Here is an 8,042-nt window from a genome sequence, read left to right as displayed (position 1 = left end):
TTATTTTGAGGCAGGGTCTCACTCTGTCACCAGGCTGGAATGCAATGGGCCAATCTCAGCTCACTGCAACCTCTGCTTCCCGGGTTCAAGCAATTCTTCTGCCTCAGCCTCCTGAGTAACTGGGAGTACAGGTGCATGCCACCACATCCAGCTAATTTTTGTATTTTTAATAGAGATGGGGTTTCACCATATTGGCCAGGATGGTCTCCATCTCTTGACCTTGTGATCTGCCTGCCTCGGCCTCCCAAAGTGCTGGGATTAAAGGTGTGAGCCACCACACCTGGCCGCATCCTTCTCTCTTAAGACAAGACATAATAGGCTGGGCCAGGTGGCTCACGCCTGTAATACTAGCACTTTGGGAGGCCGAGGTGGCGGATCACAGGGTTAGTAGTTCGAGACCAGTTTAGCCAACATGGTGAAACCCCATCTCTACTAAAAATACAAAAATTAGCTAGTTGTGGTGGTGCAACACCTGTAGTCCCAGCTGCTCAGTAGGCTGAGGTAGGAGAATCGCTTGAACCTGGGAGGCTGAGGTTGCAGTGAGCTGAGATCATGCCATTGCACTCCGCCCTGGTGACAGAGCAAGACTCCATCTCAAAACAAAAACAAGACATAATAGTAACCTATAATCTTGTAATCTCACATAACAAGGCATTATGATCTACAGTCCTGATTGTTTCCTTTAAGCTAAATTTTACTTATTATTATTATTATTATTTTTAGAGACAAGGTCTCACTATGTTGCCCAGGCTGGTCCTGAAATCTTGGGCTTAAGTGATCCTTCTGCCTGAGCTTCCCAAAGTGCTGGGATTACAGGTGTGAAGCACTGTGCCTGGCACCGTTAAGCTGAATTTTAAAGGAATTTAGAATCTCATTCTCTTACATTTTTGTGACCAAGAAATGAACCCTGAAAGTAGAGACTATTAATATACTAATTATTCCCAGCATTATACATTTCATGTGATAGGCAGATAAAGAAAATGAAGAACCTGTCTTCTGTTCTACTAAAAGGGAAATTTAGTTTTGCTTAGTTATATCTATAATTGTCCTTTTATTTTTATGAATATAACAGAAACAAATTTCGATAAAAAACAACATAAGAGGTTGACCAATAGAACAAATATAGTATAGCACGTCATAAGATATAAAGATATTATCTTAAGTACCTTGTTTTAAAGTTAAGTAATGGCAGTCTCCAATTAATAAACCAAAAATAAACTCTAACCATTTCTTGGATTCAGACATTTTTTCCTCTGTAGGAATCATATGATATATAGTGTTCCTTTTTCTGGGTCAGCCAACAAAAGTATTTATGTTGACATAAATAAAATACTTTTTTGAAATCAAATATTCTAGCTCACAATGAAAAATAATTTTAAAATGTGATTATAGTACAAGTAACCTTTAAAAATACAACAACAAGATTTTTATTTTGCATGAAATAAACAACAGTAAGTAGAAGGAAATTTTGAGAATATTCTTGAGAAGAACTTTTTGGCACTTTAGAATTTGATAGAGCAAAGCACAACTTAGACTTTCCTTTCTCTTGATACTAATATGTCCCCAATCCTGTTCTCCCATCATTATAGTTATTTTTAGGGGTCACAGATAGAACAAACATAAAGAATGGGGGATGACAGTGAAAAATAGAGGTAAAAAAGAGAGGAAGAAAGGAGGAAAAAGGTAGTAAAAAATGTTCTTGAAACAGTTGGCAATAGTTAGAAAAGTGAGAGGAAAAAGTGCACGGGTTAAAGATGACAAATACATTTCTTAAGGAAGAACCAAGCAACCAGAGAGTTCTGAAAATCGGGGAAATGGGGAATGCTTGGAATGTGTATGATCTCCCCAAAGGGAAGAAAGTTGACAAACAAAGAAAGGAACTCGATTCATTCCCAAAGTAGGCCACTGGGTGACCCCACTGGGTGACAGTGAAAAGCCCGCACAGCTTGGTGCTCTCTTGACCAAGATCAAGGTCTGTGGAGATGGAGGGTCCATGTGCTCAGAAGATACATGCTCTAAATGTGGCAATACATATTTATTTTTTTAGAAACAACTTTATTGATGTATCATTTAAATACCTTTAACTTCACCCATTTTAAGTGTATAGTTCAATGATTTTTAGTAGATGTACTGTTGTACAACCGTCACCACAAGCCAGTTTTAGAACATTCACTCCAGTAAAATGTCTCCTGCTTCATTTCACTTACTCTCTTTTCCCACTCCTAGTCCCAGGCAATCACTAATCTGCTTTCTCCACATAGAGATTTTCTTTTTCTAGATATTTTATATAAATAGAATGATGCAATGTGTAGTCTTCCATGTCTGTATTTTTTCTTAGCGTGTTTTTGATACTATCCATGTTGTAGCATGTATCAATATTTGTTTATTTATTTATTTTTAAAAGCATTAGCACCTGGTATTCCCAGGTGGTCTCCCAACCAAGTACTAACCAGGCTCAACTCTGCTTAGCTCCCAAGATCAGATGAGATCAGGCACCTTCAGGGTGGTACAGCTGTAGATGTATCAGTATTTATTTTTATTATTAAATGGTTTTCTATTCTGCTTGAGGATAAACACATTTTGTTTTTCTATTCACTAGTTGTTGGTCATTTGAGTTATTTCCATCTTTTGGCTAATATAAATAATTCTGTTAAGAACACCTGTGTGTTGAGGTCTTTGTGTGGACACTTACATGCATTTCAAGCAAAACGTAACTAAGAGATCCACCTGTTCACGGAAAAGACAAATATTTAGGCCTGTTGTGTTCTACAATTCTGCAATCCAAAACTGCATATACACGCTCTCCACATGGCAACCAGAATGGACTTTTTAAAATAGAAAATCAGGGCACATCTCACCTGATTAAAATTTCCCAGTGGTTTCCCATCATACCGAGAATGAAGCCTACATGCTTTGCCATAGCCACAGGACTCTGCCTCATCAGACCCCAGCCGACATGTTTCACTCTATCTCTTAACCACTTCTCTCACTCTCAGCTTCATTCATATTAATCTTGTTGCTCCTCAAACATAATAGCTTATTCTGACCTCAGGGCTCATACATAGGATATTCCCTTTGCCTAGAATACTTTTCCCTAATATTCACTTGACTCAATCTTTCTCATCCAGTTCTCCCCTCAAATGTCATTCATGAAGAGAAGCCTTTGATGGCTGCCCTATCTAAAACAGCAGCCATATCTCTCACAATACTATCATATGTTGTTTTTGTTTTTGTTTTGAGATGGAGTTCCACTCTTGTCACCCAGGCTGGAGTGCAGTGGCAAGATCTTGGCTCACTGCAACCTCCGCGTCCCAGGTTCAAGCCATTCTCCTGCCTCAGCCTCTCAGGTAGCTGGGATTACAGGCGCCCTCCACCATACCCAGCTAATTTTTGTCTTTTTAGTAGAGACAGGTTTCGCCATGTTGGCCAGGACGAACTCCTTGACCTCAGGTGATCCACCCACCTTGGCCTCCCAAAGTGCTGGGATTATAAGCATGAGCCACTGCACTCGGCCCCCAGTTTTATTTTTAACTGAAAAATCCAAAACTTATTGTTTGCTATCTCCCAAACAGAAAGCAAGCTCAATGAGGCAGGTACTTGGTTTATCTTTTTCATTGATATATCTCCAGCACCTAGCTTATGGTAAGTGTTCATTAAATTTGTTAAATTAATGCATAAATGAAAAGAAGTAATTGGCCCTCTTTTTACAGTTCTGTACTTTATCCCTAGAATCTCTGAGAAGTCTGGTCATGGAATAAATTCGATTGCCCTTTTGTCAGTTTGTGAATTTCTAAGCTGACTGAACAGAAGTCAAATACTGACAAATCATTGGCTCTCATATCTATTTGTTTGATGTAGCAGGTACTTTGGAGCCTCATTTCCATTTCTTTGGCCCTCTCCTGTTTCAGATGCAGCTGCATTCCCTAGAAGCTCAGGCTCACCTCCTCACTGACAGGATCACACTTCAGGCAGGTAAAGAATTATTTTATTTTTCTGCATTGGGCCTCTCTTATTCCCTAGAGTCATTGGGCATGCATGTGGACCACTTCAGTACCACGTTTATGTTCCCCAGTGCAAATATCAGCCATCAGTCAACATGGGAACCACCTTCATCCACACTTTCGTCAAATGGAAGCTCTGGAATACATTGACACTTCCCAGAAGTCCCAGCAGAACTGATCCGCTGTTCCCTTCAGCAGAGACTTGAATAACACCTTGTACTGACCTCTCCTGTCACATATTCCCTGTTCCCTTACTTCTGTTTTCTGGGATTACCTCCCTACCACACAACTTGCAGCCAAGTCTTGTCTCAACCTCTGCTTTCAGGGGAAGCCAAATTAGGCCCATGAGTTACATCATTTAAAAAATTTGTAAAATAATTGTTCAAATTTAAGCTTGAAATATTTCAAGTTAAATTCTGAGCTCTCAACTTCCTACTTTAAGATGCTGCATGTAACTTCACATACAATAATTTTTATGGTTCTTATTTGGTAAGGAAAATTATTGTCCATATGGACATTAACTTGTTTTCAAACCTTCAACCTTTCAGTTGTTCATAGATCGTTTCAAATCTTTTGTGAGGAAAATGGTCTCAAAACCTTTAGTCCGTTAGGAATGAGAAGAGATGGGAAATTCTTTCTACTATAGAATGTAGCAGAAAAAAAAATTAAGGAGTTTTTCTGGTTCATTAGATTTTCTGTGGAATGAGAAATCAATACATTAATGACTACAGCACTAAAATAAATAATTGATCAGTGTTTGTGAATATGATCTCCTCTTCATTACTAAATCAACTTAGCTTGTTTCCAAGCTAAGGTAATTGTAACCTGCGACCAGGAGAAGAACCAACCATTTTGTTTTGGTTTTGAAGCCTCATGAGTACAACTCATTCATTGAAGCATTTAGTAATATTAATAAAAACAGATGAACTGCAATAGAGATACATTTTTATCTGTTCACAACATGTTTTGCTTATAAGAGTACATTATCTTCCCCCCTGCAGTGGAGTCAGTTATTTTCAGACAAGTCCCAGGTACAGTTTTACATCGTGATCCCTCCTTTCTTCTTTGTTTTTTTGAATATGGCTAGGGGCCCACTATGTTGCCCAGGCTGGTCTGGAACTCCTGGCCTCAAGTGATCCTCCTGCCTTAGCATACCAAAATGCTAGGATTACAGGCATGAGCCACCATTCCTGGCCCTGATTCCTTCCTTCTGATTAGCTCAGTTTACTTAAAAGCAACTCTTTATCCCTAAAGCAGTCCTGGCGTTTGATCTTATTTAGGATGCAGACTCCTCTAATACTTTGGAGACCATTTTCTACACTTTCGGTGATTGATACAATGCCTCAGTTTGCTTATGACTGAAACAGTCTTGTAATTTATGACTCCTCATTCTTCTGTATCTGACTTGTAGACCATATCAAAGTTGTCATGCCTAATTATAACTCTAATACTCTCTTACTCTTTTATACCCAAATCTTCAGAATGAATATTGGGAATACCATGTTATATGTGGAAATCAATACATTAATGACTACCACACTTTCAGACTTGGAAAGAGAAGGTAGTGAGCTAGTTAAGGGCAGAAGAAACAAGAAAAAGTATAGATGCATTGATAGAAGGGGGCTTCGGGATTTTTGATGGCAGGCAGGAAATTGTTAGGAAGTTCCACTAAAGCTTGAACTTTGTGTCTTTTGGACAATGCGGCACCCTGGCTACTTAAAAGCATGCCCAGCACATAGTAGGCCAAAATGTGAGGTTGGGGCTAAATTCTTACCTCAGATTAGGATTGGGCCTAAGAAATAGGCATAGACAGATTCTGAAGGTGGGATTCATGTGACCCAGCTCCTCAAATGAGGCAGAAGGAAAGCAGAGACTTCTAACCCAACTTGTTCGAAAAATAGCTGAAATTACTACATTCAGTTTATAAACAATAATAGTCCAATGATAAATTTTACAAATCCCTGTAAGACTAAGAATGCTGTCCATTTGCTCCTCTGGAACAGTAGCAAGTACAGTGAAGAGCTAGCACAACAGCTTTATGGAAGGAATTGCCTTTATTTTCCATTTCCAAACCTCATATTTTGTTTTTATTGAGTCAGTTATTAATACATTACTTTAAAAGTTCCATGCTTTTAAAGAGAGCTGTTTTCCTCCTTAATTTTTTATACCAGCTGGAGATTGACCCATACAATATTACTGGTAGGTGGATGAACATTTGTCTTTCTTAACTTTTAATATTGTCAAAAAGTAAAACTTGCAAAGAAACATTTCTTTTGGAAACCAATGTTAGTGCTCCAAAAGTAATTTTTAAAATAGTTTTCGTATATGCAGAAGAGTGACATGTGATGGAAATTTGTGTCTAAAACCCCTAAAATCTCTCTCTCAAGGTATAAAATAAAAATTCCAAGTGAAAGCAAGCAGCATTACATCATAGTTCAGTGGGAAGAGTTTCTCCTTCATAGAAATAAAGGTACATAAATAAGCCTTGGAGAGTCAATGAAATACAGTACATAATACAGTAAAAAAAGTGGGGGCAGATACTACAATATATGCTTCTGCAATTATTGCAAATTGACAGTTGCCATATAGCGACAAATTCCTTATTTGACCAGCCATCCCACATTCCCTTTCCCTCCAGTCAACATCTCGGATTATTAGTATTCTTTCCCTGGTAGAGTGATCCAGACCTTTATTACGAAGGGATCACAGCTAAAAGGTGGTCCTGTTTATGTAAGATTGTTTCTGTCTTTCATTAAATTTTTATTGTAGATACAGCAGTGTGGCAGTTACCCCAGAGACTCTCTTTGTTCCACCCGTACTCTTTTCTTCTAATCATTAGAAGCAACCCCATTTACTCTCTGTAGACATGATTGATCATTTAATCAAATAGCATAAATCATTTTTTTCTGCTTACCAAGTGATAAGAAGATATAAGCATGGCCAAATGGCAATCTCAGCTTCTTATTCAATGGAATACTTTCTCCCCCGGTGAATGCGTCTTCTTTTTGAGATTCTAAAACCTCTAAACCAGTAAAGTTCAGAATTACAGAAGTGAGAAGCAAATAATTTGCATATGGATCATTAGAAGTAACATTGAGTGAGTGACCAACTCCTACTTCCACAGCTTGGTTTTTAGGGTGTATTGTGGCTATGAGGGAAAAAGAGCAACTTTTTTGGTTGATATTTCAGAGCAGTGGCTCTCAAACTTTAATATGCAACAATATTTTTTGGAGGGTCTGTTTAAACATCGGTTGCTGTGCCCATTCCAAGACTTTCTGTTTCAGTAGTTCTGGAATGAAGCTAGATTATTTGCATTTCTCACAAGCACCCAAGTGATGCTGATATTACTGGTCTTGGGATCACCTTTTGAGAACTACTGGTTCAGAGAATATATCACATTCTATAGGACAGTGCCACAATTTTGCATTTTGTCTTATAGCCGTTTGTCTATTTCTAGTTAATGAACATATGGTAAGCCATAGGCATAAGCTCTACTGCTTATTTCATTAAAAATGGGTGTCCAGATCAAAAGTAATATATACAAGATACCACGCTGTGCATAAGTAGGATGCTTTTATAATCTGTCATCTGAACTGGAGTGCTTTTGGGAGTGATGCGGGCTACTCATTACACCAAGAGAACAGCAGTAAACTGGAAACTGACTTGGGCAAACCAGATATGATCCCCCTTTGTATGAGGTATTTAGTATACACAGGGTGGTTGTACTAGCAAGGGTTAGACAGAAATGTTAGGAGGCTGAATGCGGTGGTTCACGCCTGTAATCCCAGAACTTTGGGAGGCCGAGGTAGGCAGATCACCCTAGGGCAGGAATTCAAGACCAGCCTAGCCAACATAGTGAAACCCTGTCTCTACAAAAAACACAAAAATTAGCCAGGTGTGGTGGTGCATGCCTGTAATTCCAGCTACTTGGCAGGCTGAGGCAGGACAATCACTTGAACCAGGGAGGTGGAGGTTGCAGTGAGCTGAGATCACGCCACTGTACTCCAGCCTGGGTGACAGAGAGAGACTCTATCAAAAAAA

General features: G+C 38.9%; 1 protein-coding gene and 1 pseudogene across 1 annotated transcript in view; both read right to left on the bottom strand.

Annotated features, from left to right (window-relative positions):
• The window catches only part of CEP85L (centrosomal protein 85 like), a 239,290-nt gene that overhangs the window by 217,760 nt on the left and 13,488 nt on the right, over positions 1-8,042 (bottom strand). The window lies entirely within an intron of this gene.
• On the bottom strand, positions 2,402-2,520 carry LOC119473067 (annotated as a pseudogene).

The sequence above is a fragment of the Cebus imitator genome, unplaced genomic scaffold, assembly GCF_001604975.1.
Source record: "Cebus imitator isolate Cc_AM_T3 unplaced genomic scaffold, Cebus_imitator-1.0 Scaffold130, whole genome shotgun sequence".
Lineage (NCBI taxonomy): Eukaryota > Metazoa > Chordata > Mammalia > Primates > Cebidae > Cebus > Cebus imitator.
This window is presented reverse-complemented; position numbering and strand designations above follow the sequence as displayed.